Raw genomic sequence first — 22,133 nt, 5'->3', positions numbered from 1 at the left:
TTGTCTATTCCATTTGCACAACAGCATGTGAAATTTATTGTCAATCAGTGTTGCTTCCTACGTGGACAGTTTGATTTCACAGAAGTGTGATTGACTTGGAGTTACATTGTGTTGTTTAAGTGTTCCCTTTATTTTTTTGAGCAGTGTATAACAACGTAATTTATTCGGCAGAAAAGCTCGTACAGGACAACTTATATATCCTAACATTACTTTGTCGGGCAAAGACTCAACATTATTGGGTAGGATTTAGACATCCACTGTCTTTTGTCCACACTCCAGTCCAGTTGGCGGATGTAATGCACCTTAAAGTTGGTTGCCAAGCGCCATATAAAACCACTGAAGAAGAAGAAGAAGGAAGTTGAGGCCGAAGGGAGTTCGCGCAAAATTAAACGATTTTCGTTGTCCTCTCGTCACATTTCTGGCTGTACAATGGATTGGAAGGGAGATAGCGGCGTAAGTTTAACTTTACAGTGATTCTTGATTGAAGAGGAAGGGAATAATTGCTCTCTATTTAGAGCGGTGCTAAAATAGCCAGCATATCTAGCTAGGTAGCTAGTTAGCCTAAGGTTAGACGCTTCATATGAACTGGCAGCAAGTTTGGGGAAATGCCATTGAGAAGAGGTAACAGTCATGCACGCCATGGCAGATAGGTAACTAATAACTAAACTAGCACTGATCAGTAGGTATGTAATGTCAGATTACCGACAACTGTCATCGTCTATGCAGCTGACGTTATTCAGTATAGCTACTGTGGTTAGGTATGTGTGTGTCGTAAAACTGGGAAACTGTATTAGGTAGCTAACTTCCTAACAAAGCTGCAATTCACCTAGTTAACTAGCTGCCGAATAGACATCAACTCAACTAGCTGGTAAAAAGCTCTTAAGGATCCGCCCCTTTTTTTAAATTTCGCCTAAACTAACATACCCAAATCTAACTGCCTGTATCTCAGGCCCTGAAGCAAGGATATGTATATTCTTGGTACTATTTGAAAGGAAACACTTTAAAGTGTGTGGAAATGTAGGAGAATAGATCTGGTAAAAGATCATCCAAAGAAAAAACCAACTGTTCTTTTCTAATTTATTTTGTACCATCTTTGAAATGCAAGAAAAAGGCCATCATGTATTATTCCAGCCCAGGTGAAATGTAGGTTTTGGCCACCAGATGGCAACAGTATATGTACACTTTTTTTGACTGATCCAATGAACCATTATATTACATTTCATATCCATAATTATGCATTTCTGTGGAGTACAGATCAGGGACCCATGATTAAATTCTGTTATCGCAATTCTGTTACTGGGTGTAAATCCACTTACTGTAGTTAACCAAAATAATAGATGTGTCATAGCTGGTGCCCCATTTCATTCTGCAAACATTGTTGAATCTTAATTCGGGGATTTAACAGAATGTTTGGAAAATGTGGACAGATAAAAAACTGAGGGAGATTTTACCGAAATTCTGTTAGCACACTTTGCAGCTGCACAGTTCTTGCAGTAAATGGGTTTTTGTAAAATCTTCGGTGTATGTTGTTCAAAGTAGTTCTTGTACATGGAGTTTTTATGGTTTGTTAAACTTTGAAATCAATGTTTTTTGTTTGGCATACATTTGAGTCTCACCGCAATTCCATTACCACATAATTTCCTAAATGTCATACATTTTCTGTCTTTTACTTAAATAATGGGGAGGAGCCAGAAAGATCAGGCTACTGGAATTCTTTGCAGTTTGGTTGTTTTCATGATTTTGTCCTTTAAAAAAAAAAAAAATATCACCTGCCCAATGGGTCAACCTCAGAGCAGGCTCAACTTGCATGATTGCTCAGTTCAATTGCCCGAGGCAGTAGGCCAACCCTTAATGTCAATCACTGCGTATCATCTATTTGCAAGTCAGGCAAACTCACCAAAATTGAGAATTTCTATCTATAGTTGATAATGTACCCATTCTCTCTTTTTGTGTATTTGACAGGTTCACAACCATGACAGTTGCCAAGGCCACGGGGGTCACTCGCATGGGCCTGCGGTGCATGGATTCGGGGGTCACGGCGGTGGTTTGGCGCACGGGTTCATGCCTGCTTTCCATGGCCAATTTGGCCCACGAGCTGACCAGATAGACCCCACTCAGCAGCCCAAGAAACGGTCGCATATGGATGACAGCAGCAGCTGGGACATTGTCAAAGCAACACAGTAAGATTCACCACTGTTGTGTCTCATATTAAACCCTATTAATGCCCACACAGTGCGATTATTCTGCTCCCAGCCCCATAGCTCAGATCAAAAGTAGTGTACAATATGGGTAATATATTTTAATTTGAAATCATCCCTGGAGATCCACAAAGCAGTAGTGATCAGATTAGTAAGAATAACACTTTGCATTCGGGTCAAATGGCAATACTGAGGACTGAATAGCTTTCAGGGATTGCAAACTCGTCACTCTTTGGCGATATTCATCTACGTGAATCGTGTAGATCTGTAAAGAAAACCTTTGGGGGTGAGGTGACGCACGCAAACAGATCTTCTCTCTGTGTGATCACTACCTTCTCTGGAGACTGTGTCAGCATGCACTCCAGGCAACAAACTTGTTTCCTTACTGGGAATTTTGGAGTGCAACCTGTATTCAAAATTGTGCTGTAATTATAGTTTATAATGCAAATTATAGTTGCATTTATGTTTTCTACAGCCCAAATTATTACACACGGAAGTTATTAACGCTGTCTAGCTGATATTAGCTGTCTAGCTGACTTTAGCTAGCTAACTAGGTTAGCATTTAAGTTGGCAAACTATAACATTAACACTCGCTTGCCTCAGCTAACTACATTTTTCCTCAGCTTACGTCACGTCTGTGTGTAATAACCCACAGAACACATATATGCATTGGAGGAGGCGTAGGATTAACTTTAGGGTAAATCCATTTTTAATTCAATCACTTTTTGACAACATACCTTTTCTGATTTAAACAAAACTTTCCATACATGTTTGCCCATGGAAGAAGTGGTCAGAAAGTGACTTTTTAGACCTGAATGACAAAACATTCAGGAGATGAAGGTGCTCAGTTTATCCATTTTGCATACCATACCATGAGATATGTCTTCATCACTGGAAAAGACAGTTTGCTGGAATTGAAAAGCTTCCAAACAGGATTGTCATTATTTTATAATAAATAAATGGTGGGGATTATAACAATTATGGCATTTATTAACCTTTTTAAGATAATTATTTTWAAAAAATGAGTAAACATGTAGCTTAGACCATACTTTACATCATCTGAGGTTTGTGTGTTGTGCCCGCTATCGTTTGAGACGCATGCTCTTGAATACAGGGTGGGTGTCATTTCAATCATTAGCGGTTTCCATTAACTTGTGCGGTGTTCAAACACTATTTTGCAAAAACCTAGTGTCGAATAAAAAGGTAGTGGCTGAAGTGTTTCCGGTACTCATTTAGACAAATGACGCGTTAATAGTCGACAGCCTGTATGCCCTCCCATCAGCAGTGCCTTCAGAAAGTATTCATACCCCTTGACTTTTTCCAAGTTTTGTTGGGTTACAACCTGAATCTAAAATTGATTGCATTGAGTTTTTTTTGTAACTGGCCTACACACAATCCCCCATAATTTCAAAGTGGAATGATGTTTTTAGAATAAAAAGGAAAAGCTGAAATGTCTTGATTCAATAAGTATTCAACCCCGTTGTTATGGCAAGCTTAAATAAGCACAGGAGTAAATATGTGCTTAACAAATTAAATACAAATGTATTAGTCACATGCGCTGAATACAACCAGTGTAGATCTTACTGTGAAATGCTTACTTACAAGCCCTTAACCAACAATGCAGTTGTAAGAAAAATAAGAGTTAAGAAAATATTTACGAAATAAACTAAAGTTTAAAAAAATAAAATAACATGAGGCTATATACAGGGGGTACTGGTACCGAGTCAATGTGTGGGGTTACTGGTTAGTAGGTAATATGTACATGTAAGTAAGGGGTAAAATGACTATGAATAGATAATAAACAGCAAGTAGCAGCATTGGAACAAAAATGACATTTGATTAACTGTTCAGCAGTCTTATTGCTGGGGGGGTGAAACTTTTTGCTAGTCCTGTCTGGTCCAGCGACGGTGGGTTTGTGTCCATAGGCAACGTTGTTGCTGGTGATATCTGGTGAGGACCTGCCTTACAACAGGCCTACAAGCCCCCAGTCCAGCCTCTCTCTGCTTATTGCGGACAGTRTGAGCACTGATGGAGGGATTGTGCTTTCCTGGTGTAACTCGGGCAGTTGTTGTTGCCATCCTGTACCTGTCCCGCAGGTGTGATGTTGGGATGTACCGATTTTGTGCAAGTGTTGTTACACGTGGTCTGCCACTGCGAGGACGATCAGCTGTCCGCCCTGTGTCCCTGTAGCGCTGTCTTAGGCGTCTCACAGTACGGACATTGCAATTTATTGCCCTGGCCACATCTGCAGTCCTCATGCCTCCTTGCAGCATGCCTAAGTCACATTCACGCAGATGAGCAGGGAACCTGGGCAATTTTCTTTTGGTGTTTTTCAGAGTCAGTAGAAAGGCCTCTTTAGTGTCCTAAGTTTTCATAACTGTGACCTTAATTGCCTACCGTCTGTAAGCTGTTAGTGTCTTAATGATCGTTCCACAGGTGCATGTTCATTGTTTATGGTTCATTGAACAAGCATGGGAAACAGTGTTTAAACCCTTTACAATGAAGATCTGTGAAGTTATTTGGATTTTTACGAATGATCTTTGAAAGACAGGGTCCTGAAAAAGGGACGTTTCTTTTTTTGCTGAGTTTACATATGAGATGGGTGACGTAATATTTACAAACGATTAAAGTGACTACGATACCGTAGAATAGTATAGAGTAATGCAAGATACGGAGACATTTATCAAAGTGGCTAGTGTTTCATTTCCTTAATGGCCAGTGATTCCTAATCTGTCTATAGGCAGCAGCCTCTGTTGTGCTGGAGATGGCTGTTTAACATTCAGTGGTGTAGTATAGAATACAATACAGTATATACATTTGAAATGGGTGATGCAATATGTAAACACAATTTAAAAGTGACAAAGATACCGTAGAATTTTGTGGTTTATACATATGAGACGAGTAATGCTAGATACGGAACATTGTTAAAGTGGCTAGTGATCCCTAATCTATGTCTATAGACAGCTGCCTCTGATGTGCTCGTGATGGCTGTTTAGCAGTCTGATGTCAGGCAATGCATTCCGTGAAGAGTCGTTCATAATCTAGACCTTGTTTGAAATAAGAAATAATCGTACAGTAATCTGTGGCACTCAGTCATGTTGTCAACAAGGCAGCATGATGCATAGTTCAGATAACATACATCACTTTTCCATAAAATATACACTACCATTCAAAGGTTTGGGGTCACTTAGAAATGTCCTTGTTTTTGAAAGAAAAGTCAAAAATGTTGTCTTTTAAAATAACATCAAATTGATCAGAAATACAGTGTAGACATTCATTTTCTAAATGGCTATTGTAGCTGATTTTTGATGTACGCATACGTAGATATTCCAGAGGCCCATTATCAGCAACCATCACTCATGTGTTCCAATGCCATGTTGTGTTAGCTAATCCAAGTTTATCATTTCAAAGGCTAATTGATTATTAGAAAACCCTTTTGGAATTGTTAGCACAGTTGAAAACTGTTGCAATAAAAATGGCCTTCGACTAGTTGAGTATCTGGAGCATCAGCATTTGTGGGTTCGATTTACAGTCTCAAAATGGCCAGAAACGAAGAACTGAAGGCTATTCCATGTGAGAAATTGCCAAGAAACTGAAGATCTGGTACAACGCTGTGTACTACTCCCTTCACAGAACAGTGCAAACTGGCTCTAACCAGAATAGAAAGAGTGGGAGGCCTCGGTGCACAACTGAGCAAGAGGACAAGTACATTAGTGTCTAGTTTGAGAAACGGATGCCTCACAAGTCTCAACTGGCAGCTTCATTAAATAGTACCCGCAAAACCCAAGTCTCAACGTCAACAGTTGAAGAGGTGACTCCGGGATGCTGGCCTTCTAGGCAGAGTTCCTCTGTCCAGTATCAGTGTTCTTTTGCCTATCTTAATCTTTGGTGAATGGCACGACAATGGGCCTCAGGATCTCGTCACAGTGATATCAGGATCTCAGGCCTCAGGATCCCATCGTCTGTGTATTCAAATTACCATTGATTTTTAAAATGCAATTGAGTTTGTTGTCCGTAGCTTATGCCTGCCCATAACATAACCTGTGGTGGAAATTCTAACCAAGCGACAGAGACTTTATTTCTTCAAACAATCATTCTTTAATATCGTTTTAATTATTGCAATAATGAAGCTGGTCAATGACCACGCTTAAGTGTTCGCTGAGAGCAGAACTGAGCCACAGTATCTTTATAGTTAAGACACATCCTCCTGAATACGTGACAAACTGCAGATGTCTGAAATGGGTCAAAAGGTTAGGATTTGTATGTGAGAAAGGAGTATTCACCCAGCTAGATYGCGTTTACTGTGAAGACTCTTCCAATTGTGTAGAAACCAGGGTTTGGCCCCTAAGACGAGGTTCTTCCCATCAGCCGTCCACACCAGAGACATCTCCCTGGTACGTCACAGTATACAAACACCAACTCATTCTATGGAATGCAGGTTTTATCACCAAGTCATCATAAATCAATTGCCAGTGCCAAGCCCCAGAGGCCCAACTCAGTCCCACAGACACAGATGAGACAGTACTGAGAAACCTTATTCGATGCACGATTTTCTACCATAAACCCACTCTGTTCACAACATTGACATCAGCAAACCGCTCGCCCACAAGATGCCATACACGTGGTTGCCGGTTGTGAGGCCGGTTGGACGTACTACCAAATTCTCTAAAATGTCATTGGCGGCGGCTTATGGTAGAGAATTTAATGTTAATTAATCTGGCAACAGCTCTGGTGAACATTCCTGCAGGCAGCATCCCAATTGCACACTCCCTCATAACTTTGTTGTGTGATAAAACTGAACATTTTAGAGTGGCCTTTTGTCCCCAGCACAAGGTGCACCTGTATAATAATTACACTATTTAATCAGCTTCTTGATATGCCACACCTGTAAGGTGAATGGATTATCTAGGCAAAGGAGAAATTCTCACTAACAGGGATGTAAACACATTTGTGCATAAGTTATTTGTGCGTGTATGGAACATTCTGGGATCTTTTATTTCAACGCCTGAAACGTGAGACTAACACTTTACATGGTGCAATTATCTTTTTGTTCAGTATAGTTTAGATTTTTTTTAAACTATCACTTTTGCATGTGAAAACACAGAATACTAGTGCTTAACCTACATCACTTTTGTTTTAAACCGACTTTGCCGTTGGCCAGAATAGGGCACCCGGCTCATGGCAGGCTGCTCTGTCCCGAAACAAATGCAGTCACTTTTCACTCGGTGCAAACTACGCCAGCCCGGGCCGGCTTAATCGAATCCCTTCCTTGATACCAACATATAATGGTGTTTCTCATATCAAAATGAATGACTGAGCACAGAATGCAACCCTATGCGTTCTACAAATAGAATATCAAACCGAGTTCAGAGTGATGTCATTCAGAATGAGTTCTCCATAAATTATCACGTGTGACAGCTGTTCGAGCAGCCAGATTCATCCTTTAACCACACTGGCTACTTAGCTGCTTTTCTCCATCTGTTGTTTCTGCTCAGAGTGATGGGGTTTCTTCTTTTGTTGTTTAATTATTGGAGCGGTTGCGCGAAGTGGATACTTTTTATTTTGTTTGTAAGACCAAACGGGCCAGTCTGACTTTGCTGTCACGCTGTCAAAGAGGAAAAACGGAGCACCGTGACAGTCGTGCTTGAGCTTTTACATCACTTAAAACCGTGAGTTTCTAGCCCAAACCACTCAAAAGCTATGCTCTATATTACCGGAGCTACTGTACCTTCTTCCCTTTCTACGCGAGTTGGTGCACATTTTATATCATTTTATTAACCATGTTGCGGGCCGTTTTTTAAACTACTAGCGAGCCGCGAATTTCTGGTTTGATAACAAACGATTTTCTTTAGTCATGTTACCTTGGCAATGCACAAATTTGGATGGCACAGGAAAAACGGAAAATTGATAGATAGCTTACTCAATCAATGCCTTATCAATGTAATTCTAAGCTAAATCAGAATCAAATCTATCAATATTTCTGGTGTTCCTTAAATTCTGGTTGGTGCCAACATTTTAGTCATTTATCAGATGCATTTAATCAGAGCGACTTACAGGGGTGAGTGCATACGTTTTCATACTTCCCCCCCCATACTGGTCCCCCATGGGAATCGAACCCACAACCCTGGTGTTGCAAGCACCATGCTCTACAAAGTGAGCCGCACGGGACCACGTGTTCGGTTTTGTTCCTGTGAAAATCCTGCATCCTTCCGGCAACTTCTCTCTCAAACTCAACATCTCTGTTCTCCAACCAGACCATGTAACCATGTAGTCATGCATGCTAATAACTAGCATAACTTTTCTGACCAAATGCAGAAAAGCCATGGCATCAATTTATGAACATGACTAAATTCTTACCCCTAGTGTCAGTACATAGATATGACATAACAATCTTGTAGCTTACCACTAGTTGGAAAAATGGTAACCTCATTTAGTGTACCAGATTTTCCTTTTGATTCATGCTTATATTCCAGTACACCTTCCAGAATATTTTACCAGAGATAGAAAGATGTATTCTATGGGCGAGTGGATCGATTTTCAATATCTTTTCCCCCGTGCTTGGATTCTAGGTTTGGTATCCTGGACCGATGTAAGGAACTGGTGGAGGCCGGATACGATGTGAGGCAGCCTGACAAGGAGAATGTCTCCCTCTTACACTGGGCAGCCATTAACAACCGCGCAGAGGTGGTCAAGTAAGGACTCTACATCAAACACGTGTCTGATTAGGAATTTAGATTTAGATTTTGAATGTCCAGTTTTTTCTTACAAACAACAATCCAACGTCATTCCCAAAGAGGAGCCCATGCTAAGCGGAAGATTCCTGTGCAAAGACATTGGTAGGTGTATTTTTAATATGTCCGTTCAATGCTCTTTCATAGGTATTATATAACCAAAGGGGCCGTCATAGACCAGCTAGGTGGTGACCTGAACTCCACACCCCTGCATTGGGCCATAAGGTAATTGCTTTGTTGGTAGGCAAGGTCACCCCTCTCTCCCTCTCTATCCACCCTTACAGTTTCGGTCAAATATATTGGCACCCTTACGTGATTTACTATTTCTTCTCAGATACGTTTTAAATGGAAAACTTGCGTTGTTCACAAGTGTATTTGTTTGATTCACTTCAAACTAAAAAATGGCCTGGACTAAATTATTCAAATTAATTTGGTTGGAGCCAAGTTCTCATTTACTGTGTAATAGAGCCAAACAGGGAAATGGTTCCAATCATTTTTTTCATAGGGGATTTTTAGAAGAGCTTAAAATAAGGGCTTACCCTGGCGTGACGTTTTGATAACCGTGTGAATCTCTCTCGGACAGGGGGACTTTTATAAATGTATTTGCCTCTATTTACTCTCAGATTTAAAAATGCTAATTAGCATCAAAGTAGACATCATGCAAGACTACAAATCCCTGCACGCTCCTGCACGTCATCTCTAGCTGACACCTTTGCAAACAGGTATTGTCAATTTAAAACTTGCACAAGACTGTTCATAGAATTGTCCATTTATTCATTACTACATTTAGCTAACATTAGATTGTTAATCCATTCTTACCTTTGCCTCAATTCGGCAGTCTCGTCCAGATCATTGCATTTATAGTCCTTTATGATAGCCACATTAGCAACTAATTAGCGTTTCATTTTGGGGGGGGGGGGGTAAAATACAGGTGAATATATTGATTAGTCACCTTGTCCTAGAGAGATTTACATGGTTATCAAAACGTCATGCCAGGGTAAGCCTACACAAAACACAACCCTTTAAGTGTTTCTAAAATCCCCTACGGGAAAAATGAATGTTGGAAAAAAGATTGGAACCATTTCCCTGTTTGACTCCAAGGTTTTATGTGTATTGTGACTCATACCGTGGTGCTTTATTTATCTCATGGTAAGTTGCAGGTGCTTACAGGGTAAAAAAACAGAACATTCTGCTCCATTGAAAAAGTGTAAGGGTGCCAATATATTTCACCGGATCTGTACCTACATAGCGCTAAGAAGGTTCTCAATCAGAGATATGAATTGTGTTATGGGGTACATATAAATATGGTTTGGTGATTTTATGTTTGGTTGTCTGTGGACAGGCAGGGCCACCTCTCCATGGTGATCCAGCTGCTGCGGTACGGAGCCGACCCATCTATGGCCGACGGGGAGGGCTACCGCAGCCTGCATCTGGCAATCCTCTTCCAACACATGCCCATAGCAGCCTACCTCATGGCCAAGGGACAGGTGAGACTCTTTCTCTCTTGCTCTCTTTTTCTCTCTCAGCCACACTCATTCTTGTGCTTTCTCATCCTTACTTTCTCTTTTATTCTCCCTTCAGTCTAACAAGTGTTTATTTTTATTTTGTTCTGTTGTAGGAAGTTGACCTTCCTGACTCAAATGGGCAGACACCCCTGATGTTGGCAGCACAGAAAATCATTGGGTACGTTTCCCTGCAACCCAATGATTATTTGTTTATTTTCCATGTATTCTTACAATAACATATGTCCTCAATAACTGGCCTATTAGGCTGTTTTGGTAATGTACTACTAAGAAAGGTCATGGTTAGGGTGGGGCGATCTGAAATCGATAAACAACTAATTGAATGCAGGCCCGAGCCCACTAACTTCCTGATGAAATGCAATGCGTCGGTGAGTGCGGTGGACAAAGTGAACAGGAACTCTCCGCTGCACTGTGCCGTGCTGGCGGGAAACGTYGACGCCGCCCACATCCTGCTGGAGGCCGGGGCTAGCGTGGATGCCGAGAACGCCAACGTGAGAACCTGATCTACACACAACACCACTAATTAATCCTATCGTAAATGTGAGCTCCTGGAGGACACTATGCTGCCATATAGCGATGGGTTGTCTTTCACACACAGTTACACACCTCGGGTTGGGGGGGGGGGGGGGGGGTTTATCAATTCATAGACTAATCGATGCATGCGTCATACTTCAGGAGTGTTACTAACATATAAGGCTGAAGATGCATGTGTTGGCCTATTGAAAATGGACATGTGCATATTGATTGCTACTACGTATCAAAATCAACCACTTTATTGGTCACTATAACATGGTTAGCAGATGTTAAGTGTGGGTGTTGCGAAATGCTTGTGTTTCTAGTTCCGACAATGCGGTAATATCTAAAAGTAATTAAAACTTCACAACACTACCTTAACACACAAATGTAAAGGGATGAATATGTACATATAAAAATATGGATGAGCGTGACTGTAGTGTGTGAGGTTAACTAAGGATTGTGAGTGATGATGGGACTGTGTTGTGTTTGTCTTCTCAGGGTCACACTCCCATAGACCTGCCCACCAGGTGACAGCCCCTGCTCATCCACATGCTCAACCACATCAAGCAGGAGAGGATACGCTCCAGCTCCGCCTGCCTGCGCCTAGTTAACCGATACGGGTATGGACACCACAAACATTTTTCCTCTGCCTATGTTACTTCAACACACAGGGTGTGGGGCACTACACTTTCATATAACTCAACAAATTCTGTGAGAGATGTTAACCCATTTTCCAGCATAAGCCGAGAAAAATAATTAACCTCTGCTTAAAATAGAGATCCAACACTGCAGTTTTCCTCGCATTGTGGTTGAAATTAATATTAGTATTTCTCTTTTTAAAGATTATTTACGTGATTATTTTCTCTCTGCCATTGTCTCTCTCTTTAGGTGTGTCTTCAGTTTTATGTTCAGCGTTGCTGTGCTGGGCAGTTTGGGAGCGATAGCTGACTTGACTCAGAATCCTGCTGCTAAAGGGTTTCGCTGCCTGTGTGATGGCTGTGGTCAACCTGGCCCAACGGTGAGAACGCACATTGGCCGCCCGTGGTCAATCCAGTAGACGAGAGCACACGCCATCACAGCGGTTAGGGTTGATCAGCTGTTATGAGTGTTCTTCAACTGCTAGTTAACTGCGACGCATTGAGAGACCCGCGGTGCACCCCATGTCTAGAGCTCTGTTGGTATTACTAGGGACCTCCCGCAAGATGGCGCTCTAATCCTGACTAGTAGCCTGCTTTTATTCATACTGTCCGCGCTTGGTTCCGTCAAATCTCCCCGGGCAATCGTTTGCTGACACGGCTGCTCATTAAGTAGAAAATGTACTCTCTAGGAGCATTTATGGCACAACTCATTTTTCATTTTCACACAAGACTTCTGTGAGTTGAAACGCTGTTATAACGTATACAATAAGTGTGTGTGTGCGCACTTACAGGCAGTTGGCGAGCCAGGCCCTGCAGTCGCTGGTTCCTGCTACAGCTCTCATGGCGTCAGTCTTCTGGATGCTGGTCACCTGGTGCCTGTGGTTCCTGCCTGATATCCTTTAACACAGGGCCTCTACTGACACTCGCACTCCAACCCAGCACAGCACTCTACATTCTGTATTTGCCCAGCATCTAACACTCTACTGAATCAACACTTAAACAGCTCCCCTGTCATTGACTGTCCTAGTCCATCTCGGTCTAGTTCAATCCAGCCCATTCTAGTCCAGGCTAACCAAGTCCGTCTCTTTTAAGGAGAACCGGAGCTCCTTCCTCCTTGCGTATTTTATCAGATGGCGGGGTACAGGGTAGACAGTGCGAAAGTATAGGGTTCGGGTGGTATTTTCTACCCATGCCGCTATGTGCTTGAGAGGCTGCAGCACTCCCGCTGCGCCGCGCTCTCATACCAAGTCCATCTCAGTCCAGTATCATGGTTTAGGTGCTAAAGTAGTTAACGTTTCACACCCATAAAATTCTAATCTGGACCGCAGTCATTTTATTTGTGTTTTTTTCATTCTTCCCCTCCAATCAGGGACCTATTTAGTCCTGGGACACTAGGTGGGTGCGATTGAATTATCAGGTAGAACGTGACTTCCAGGGTAGGTTGGAATACACCTACTGTATGTGGTGCGATGTTATGTCCTTAACCCATCTCCCTACATGGTCCCAGTGCCACGGTACAGGTGTTGTTCACTTTCAACGCCACAGCTCTGCTCTACTACTACCTCCGCTCCTGTAGGACTGACCCCGGCATCGTCAAGGCAACTGAGGAAGAGAAAAAGATGGTAAGGAGCAGGACATCGGGAGAGGCGTTGTTCCATCACTGTTGTTTTTTGTTTTTTAAAGACAGCTAGAAAAACATTATGGACAGGTCACATTTACCCTGGTCAGGCTCGAGGGGTAGTTGGCATGTGACATGGCTGCCAATCTACTTCAATGACATGGATGTGATTTGATCTGGTTGGTCTTCTGTGTCTCCAACAGAATGTGGTGTTGCTGGCAGAGGCGGGCTGCTTGGACCCCAGGATCTTCTGCACTTCCTGTATGGTAAGCCACAAGGACCAAAGTAGACCGGTCACATTCCAACATGTTTACTCAAACCATAGCCATTAGCGGGATCCTGAAGATTTCCAATTAACAAATATGTTTGCTCAAGCTTTCACATGTTAGGAAATGTGGTTATATGAAGAAATGCTGATTGGTTGTTTTTCGGTTATGCAGATGAAGAAGCCAATGAGGGCCAATCACTGCTTCTCCTGTGACGCCTGCGTGGCAAAACAGGATCATCACTCCATCTGGATCAATGGCTGCATAGGTAACTAAAACCACAGAGCTTATATATTTGTCTACCGTATATTATAGATATAGTTTGTAGGATAATCTACACTAAGCCTCAATACGCACTAATAGGTTTGTGTAGTGGAATACAATCATTGTAGTGGCAGTCAACTAGTATTTGAACACTTGGAAATACAGTATTCTTTTAAGATTAGCTGACTCGGATACACAGCCAGCATTAGCCACTTTGTCGGCACCAGTGTTTTACGTTTTAATGACAAAGTTTCGGTCTTCTTTCTCCCACCCATCCTTACTTTCTTCAGGTGCCAGGAATCACCACTTCTTTGTTCTCTTCCTGTTCTCTCTCTGCCTGATGGGAGCGTGGATGTTCTACGGATGTCTCGTGTGTGAGTGACAGTCTCAATTAGTCACATAGACAATAGTACTTTATTGCACTTTATTTGTGTACATTCTTAAGTAAATGCATTATCTTGTTGCCTGACATTCTCGTGTGTGTCGCCAGACTGGTCAAAGCACTGTCCGCTGCACTACCAGGAGGAGGGTGTGTGGGGTGTTATCTCTGCCCTGGTGGGCTGTTCTTCCTGGGTACTGGGCATCTTCTGTCTAGCTTTCTTCCATACCGCCTGGGCTTCCATACTACTGGTCATACAGCTCTACCAGGTAACTAACTGTGTGTGTGTTTTTAGAGGTCGACCGATTTTATGATTTTTCAACGCCGATAGCGATTATTGGAGGACCAAAAAATGCCGATACCGATTAATCAACCAATTTTTTTAAATATATGTAATAATGACAATTACAACAATACTGAATGAACACTTTTATTTGAACTTAATAAATACATAAATAAAATCTATTTAGTCTGAAATAAATAATGAAACATGTTCAATTTGGTTTAAATAATGCAAAAACACAGTGTTGGAGAAGAAAGTAAAAGTGCAATATGTGCCATGTAAAAAAGCTAACGTTTAAGTTCCTTGCTCAGAACATGAGAACATATGAAAGCTGGTGGTTCCTTTTAACATGAGTCTTCAATATTCCCAGTTAATAAGTTTTAGGTTGTAGTTATTATAGGACTATTTCTCTCTCTACCATTTGTATTTCATATACCAGAACATGAGAACATATGAAAGCTGGTGGTTCCTTTTAACATGAGTCTTCAATATTCCCAGTTAATAAGTTTTAGGTTGTAGTTATTATAGGACTATTTCTCTCTCTACCATTTGTATTTCATATACCTTTGACTATTGGATGTTCTTATAAACACTATAGTATTGCCAGCCTAATCTCGGGAGTTGATAGGCTTGAAGTCATGAACAGCGCTGTGCTTCAAGCATTGCTAAGAGCTGCTCGCAAACTCAGGAAATTGCTGTTTGAATGAATACTTACGAGTATTCTGCTGCCTACCACCACTCAGTCAGACTGCTCTATCAAATATAAAATCATAGACTTAATTATGATATAATATAAACACAGAAATACGAGCCTTATGTCATTAATATGGTCAAATCTGGAAACTATCATTTCGAAAACAAAACGTTTATTTTTTTAGTGAAATATGGAACCGTTCTGTATTTTATCGAACGGGCGGCATCCTAAGTCTAAATATTGCTGTTACATTGCACAACATTCAATGTTATGTCATAATTATGTAAAATTCAGGCAAATTAATTATGGTCTTTGTTAGGAAGAAATGGTCTTCACACAGTTTGCAACGAGCCAGGCTGCCCAAACTGCTGCATATACCCTGACTCTGTGTAACGGATGTGAAATGGCTAGCTAGTTAGCTGTGGTGCGCGCTAATAGCCTTTCAATCGGTTACGTCACTTGCTCTGAGACCTTGATGTAGGGTTTCCCCTTGCTCTGCAAGGGCCGCGGCCTTTGTGGAGCGATGGGTAACGATGCTTCGTGGGCGACCGTTGTTGATGTGTGCAGAGGGTCCCTGGTTCGCGCCCGGTTCAGGGCGAGGGGACGGTCTAAAGTTATACTGTTACATCTGCTTGCACAGAATGCAAGAGAAGTGACACAATTTCCCTAGTTAATATTGCCTGCTAACATGAATTTCTTTTAACTAAATATGCAGGTTTTAAAAAATATACTTGTGTATTGATTTTAAGAAAGGCATTGATGTTTATGGTTAGGTACATTGGTGCAATAATTGTGCTTTTTTTCGCGAATGGACTTTTGTTAAATCATCACCCGTTTGGCGAAGATGAAGTAGGCAGTGATTCGATGATAAATGAACCGGCACCGCATTGATTATATGCAACGCAGGACAAGCTAGTTAAACTAGGAAAATCCTCAACCATGTGTAGTTAACTAGTGATTATGTTAAGATTGATTGTTTTTTATAAGATAAGTTTAATGCTAGCTAGCGCCTTACCTTGGCTCCTTGTATGTAGTAGCTATATGATGCTACAATAAAACCTCCACTCCTACAACTGTAAGCATGTTGTATTTGAATAATGTCTTGAACCGCTGTTGTCTCAGAGCTGTTAAAGAACTAATGCATTACTATGTGCACTCGCGCTACATACACTATTTGATTTTTCTCGTTTTGCTCGAGCTGCCATTGTTTTCGCTGTGTATTTCTTTTCATTTGCTCAGAATCAAACGCTGCGTGTATTATTCATGATTGATGTGTTGAAGCCGTCTTGCTGCTGCGCCTTCCCCAGGGCCAGTCCCCCCTGCTGGGGCCCCACTCACACTGAGATGTCTCTCACTGCCTTAATGATGCCGGGCTGGGAGGCGAGCTGGACTGCTATTTGCTTTTGTCTTTTTTTAGGAAATATTTAAACTGATGCATTATTTATCGTTGTTTTATCATAATTTTTTTACGGCAAGGACTTGTAAGCCGAAGTGACAATTTGGAGGCAAAGTGGCATTTCTATTTTACTTAGACGTGTGTCTGTCTGAATAGATTGCGTTCTACGGCCTGACCACCGCAGAGAGGGCAAACCTGATGCTTCGTCAGAGGAAACTCCCACAATCCATCTCCCTCAGACAGAACCCTTACAAGTAAGTGGTCTTCATCAGGCTAACCTGCCGGTTCCGTTTACTTGGTGACAAAAGCAATAAGCAGTGTTCCCTCACACTATTTAGGATTGTAGCCCAGTGCTTCCCTTTCACTTTCTCCATTCTTCTCTTTTCTCTCCCTCCCTAGTTTGGGTGTGGTGCGTAACCTGGTGTCATTCTTCCAGCTGCGTTGCTGTGGGCTGTTCAAGCCCGCCATGGTCGACTGGACCCAGCAGTACCCACCCGGCCGAGACCACATGATGTTCGGCCACCCCGACATCGTCTGACCCCGTGGGGTCAGACGATGGGCTGGGTCCACGGCAGCTAGGGCTGGGTCCACGGTTGTTCTGGACCAAATGGATTAAGCTTGTTTATTTTTTAATCTTTTGTATATTTTGGACAGCCTGTGAAGAAACACCACTACAAAGGGAAATAGCATGGAGGAAGTTGTACTGATTTTTTTTTTTTTTTATGCGTTTGCTTTTTGTACAGACTGCTGCTGCTTTACGTTGGTATATATTAATGAGGGGGAAAAAAGGAACATTTGAAATATAATTTGTGTGAAGTCAAATTAGCCTTAATATGGCTTAAATTGTATATTAAGTTAGTCAGTGTTTTTATGAATATAAATATAGTTATATTTTGATCAATGTGTTTTTTATGAAGAATGATCTTTTAAAATGTCTGTTTTACAGTGTTCGCAAGAGGCTGTGAGTGTTTTTAGATTGAAGGACCAACACCGTAGACAGTTTAAGCAAAGCATTGCTTTGTCAGTCACTGAACTCTTTTTATTGGAGCATGCAGTGCATACAGTTTCTCTAGAGCAGTTTTTCTAATACTGGTACTGTACCTCCTAAGTATGCTCATTTTCTATCCAGCCTTTCTCGACAGTGGACACACACCATTGCTGTTTCCGATTCCCTCTCCCAGAGGTGTGCGCTCGTTCACTCCCCCTTGTGGATTTAGAAGGAATGAACGGGTGGAAGAAATATGGTGGGCAGTGTACTGTTAGCAGCTGTTACACAAATTGAGTGCTTTTACATCCATTAAGGGTGAACTAGTGCCCACTATTGAGTTAAGGCAAGGAATCGGAACTCGACCCATATCGCAACAATCCAATGTCCAACCACCATCCTACGAACTATGCTCTTCTCTTTCAGCCTTAACGCAACCGTCTTGAGATTTCCAGTCATTTCGATTAATGACCAACTGTCTTATGTTATCGTAACCAAAACGAGAGACCTATTATTCCATTAGTTATGTTTTTGTTATCATATTAGGACTTTGTATGCTAACGTATAGCTTCAAGTCATGCTAAGAAAAATGTTCTCGTGGAATACCATTCCTACGGATAGAAATCAAGTGATATTTCCGTGTGAAAATGTCACCGGATGCATTTGATTCACTGTTTACATTTTGTGTTGAAGGTCACACTGATGGTGTGCACGTCTGACAGGGTGTGGCTTTGATGAGACTGGACAGTTTTATTATGTTTGACCTGAAATGTCATGCGATGGACATTAGCATCCAAGCTATGTTGCTTTTTTCCCTCCTTGTTTTCTGCATAACCACATGAAGTAATGTGCCATTGTAACTCGCTGCACTGGATATTAGAATAAAGCATTGCAAGTTGGTTTTTACTATGGCGTCAGAAAGCCTTTTGAGTTCGATACTGTATGTGAGCTTTGATTTATGTCCCCACGACTGCTTATGGAGAGATGTGGTATCTTCGTGTTCCAATCGATCTTCCATAGCCATGTGAAGACATGCTAAGTAAAACTGTAATGATCCTCTTATATACCTCTTTTTTTATAATTAATATGTTGGTATTCATTTTCATATTTGAGTATGCCTGTACTAAGTCAGGCTCCCAATTTTACTTATGTTATCCACACCACAGGAGACAGTTTTAATGAAACAAATGATGCATTCCAAGACCTCTTTAATTGAAGCCAAAGAAAGACGCCAGTCAAGACATCATTCCTTTACTTCACACCATCTCATTGCAGGTAAACGTTTTTTTTAAATCCATGTACACACACCCTCATCAGCCTCCTGCAGTTGATGTACTTTTAATTAGGAAGAGCTTGCGCATGGGCGCCCAGACATAAGTTTTGGATAGATTAACGCAAATGTGTTTGGTAATTAGCGTTGCCTTGTTTATTTAAATTACACCGGCATATTTATGAGCGCAGATGAAATCTATTAATAATGAATTAAAAACACAGCTGGAGGCATGTTAGTGTAGCCGTCTTCACCAGGCAGCACATTAACACAGAACAGAAATATGACTTAATTATGTGTTTCCTTCCCTCTTGTTTTCATGTTAATTTGTTTTTAATGTGGAGAGAGGTTATTAGCTAAACTGCTTGTTGGCTTTTGTTTGGCGCTTTATGTTTTTGCCTCGAAGCTTCCTATTTCTTTTGAGGTGCGCTTATGTTCTATTGTGTTGCACTTTCAATTTATTTTGAAGAGCATCTGGTTATAATTGATTAATGCCATTTTGAGGTCTACCCATCCTATACACCGTCCATAGGTGACCGTCTGTATTGTAACCAGGTGTGTGTGCTGGTCCAGGTTGTTTGACGTACAGCTCGCTTTGTTGATCTAAGAGCCATCATATCAATGTCCTTTTTATGCAAATGCGGCAGTGCTGTTTCTTCCATTGCCTTGAACACAAGAAAGGAATGTGCAGTTTATACAAGCTAGACATCGCTTCTCTCGCCATCGTTTGGTGTGTTGGTAAATGCTGTGACGTAAAATCCTATGGGTACAAATCCAGCTGAGACTCGACAATGGTAAGGCAAGGTTTTAAGAAATGTAGTATACAAGCTAATGGTGAAAAAATAAACACATTTTTACTAAGTGCTCAAAATGCTCTATATTTGAAGAAAATTAAAATTTACACAAACTATTACAAGGAATTAATTCTCCATCTTCCACTGTTCCCCAGCCCTTTTCCTTTCGGCCCAAAGTTTTTGGTGTAGCAAAGACAGAGGGAAGAAACCAACTAAGAAATAATGAAACACTGAAAGATACAGTACTGAGGCTCCTCAGTGAATAGGGATTTATTTTTTTGAGAAATCTATACTAAAATATATTCACATCACCAAATAATTGATTAATTGCAAGGAAGGGCTGCAGTAGCCTCAACAGCACACTGTAGGGTAGTGCCGTGGTGTAGCCGGAGGACAGCTAGTTCCCGTCCTCCTCTGGGTACATTGACTTAAATACAAAACCAAGGAGGCTCATGGTTCTCACCCCCTTCCATGGACTTTCACAGTACTTATGACAACTTCTGGAGGATGTTCTCCAACCTATCAGAGCTCTTGCAGCATGAACTGACTTGTCCACCCAGTCAAAAGATCAGAGAATGAATCAAGTACTGAAAGCATAAGCTACAGTTAGCTAGCACTGCAGTGCATAAAATATCATGAGTAATTGACTCGGAGAGAGAAAGACCATAGTTGAACAGTTTTGAACAAATTGATTTATTTAAAAATTAAGAAGCATGAGAGCTATATTTAGTTGTATTTTTTTCACTTAGCTAGTGGATGCAGCTAGCTAGTTTAGCCTACTCAAACACCCGGCTCAAACAGAGAGGGATGCTATGTTAGTTACCTGGCTATAGCTATCCAACACTGGAACTCTTCCAAGTCAAGGTAAGCTTGGTTTTATTAATGTATTGCCCCTGGTGCAGCTGCTAAACGGCTTGCTGTACACTACTGCATGATTGTAGCGGGTTTACTAATGTGTTAGTCAACATATCTACTAGAACTATGACATTAATATGGTGACAACGATGTAGACTGTGGTTAGTGGTTATCATATGAAGGTTTGGCTTGGAAAGTTATTTTTTTCCGCCTGGTCACTGATGGTTTGTGCACTGATGTCCACAAGTGAAGGGAAAAGGTGAGAGGAGGAGAGCGTGTAGATGCAAGAAGGAATTATACAACGAGCAAAGTGATCATGCTTCTATGAAAGTGAGCTGTGTTTACGTTAGATCAGGGTGTATTCATTCCACCGATTCTGTTGAAAAACGTTTCTTAAACGGGGATGAAAATATCTGAATTTGTCCAATAGAAATTCACATTTGCAACTGTTGGACTAACTTTTACTCCCTAGATCAGCTAGATGCAAGCAGAGTGTGCAAGGCGGTATTGAATGTGTCACTGTCTGTCACCTTGATTACTCAAAATCCTTTAAGTTGTAAACTTTCATTCATAGGCTAGGTTGTAGCAACTTCATGATGGGTATAGGGAAAATGTGAGTATCATGTAATAGCCTAAACGCATCGACATTACATTGAGCTGGGTGAATGGAATATGACAGTAATCAATATGCAGTAATATAAATAAGGCCATGCTCTCCCAAACAGCGGAAGCAGGATTTATGCCAAGGCTGCAACAAGAAACACAAGCACCTGTATATCAGAGTTAGGTTATCTTTGTATTGTTGTGGTCTAAAGGGTGCAACAAGGCTTATATAGAGGACTTTTACCTTTCCTGCACCCATGATCTTCTCTGCTGTGTAGACAGCCTTCGGACATCTTTGGCAGCAATCTTAACTGCCAAACCTTTAGTGCAAACTTACTGGAGTTGGAGTTTGTGGATGTGGGGTGAGGCTTAGAACTTCATAAAGAGGAAAGAATAAATTACAAATCTCCAAAGAGATCAAAACGAACATCCATATTCACAGAAAGGCTTTGCCATATGTCAATTAAAATGTTTCCTTGGTAACATTTAAGTCTGGGAAGCTTTTTATGAAAGCTGTATTCGTGTCTCTCTTTTGATACTGAAAATATGACTGATGTATGTTTTCATCGATATTTAACTGCAGCAGTGTCCTGGACAACTCTGTGTTTTTAATTAAGTAGCCTATTTAACGTTAGTTGTGTCGAGTCCTTAAATTGGTTGTTCAGATGTAAAAGAGAGAGGGTTAGAGATGGGGGGGTGTGGAAGTCAGAGAGAATAACGAGAGGGACCTACTCTTGAGAGTGCAGGTCCAGGGTGGTCAGAGCTGAGGGTTCCAGCACCTTGGCTGTAGCCTTTTGGCCCATACTTCTTGCCGTAGCAGGACTTGCAGTAGATCTCTGACTCAAGCGCCGCGGCTGTTGTACTGTCCAGCCCTTTTCTGCAGGCCACTGGGGTGAAGAGAAAAACCAAGCCAACACAGTCTACACTGAACCACAGTTTGCAGGAGAAAGTTTGTTGTGGCCGTGACAGCTATGGACTAACTTTCGTCAGGATAGAGGTTGGACAGCAAAAAAACGGAAGTATTCCGTTCCTTTATTTTAATACCAAAATATATTTTTTCATGCCCTGATACCTATTAAGCGACTATATCAGGCTGTGGATAATGGCATTACTGTATTCA

The 22,133-nt window shown here is 41.4% G+C and overlaps 1 pseudogene; it reads left to right on the top strand.

Annotated features, from left to right (window-relative positions):
• Positions 1-323: 323 nt before the first annotated feature.
• Positions 324-17,403, top strand: LOC111974590 (putative palmitoyltransferase ZDHHC13; annotated as a pseudogene).
• Positions 17,404-22,133: the final 4,730 nt, after the last annotated feature.

This window comes from Salvelinus sp. IW2-2015, linkage group LG15, assembly GCF_002910315.2.
Source record: "Salvelinus sp. IW2-2015 linkage group LG15, ASM291031v2, whole genome shotgun sequence".
Lineage (NCBI taxonomy): Eukaryota > Metazoa > Chordata > Actinopteri > Salmoniformes > Salmonidae > Salvelinus > Salvelinus sp. IW2-2015.
Note: the sequence above shows the minus strand (reverse complement) of the source record. Positions and strands in the feature narration are given on the sequence as shown.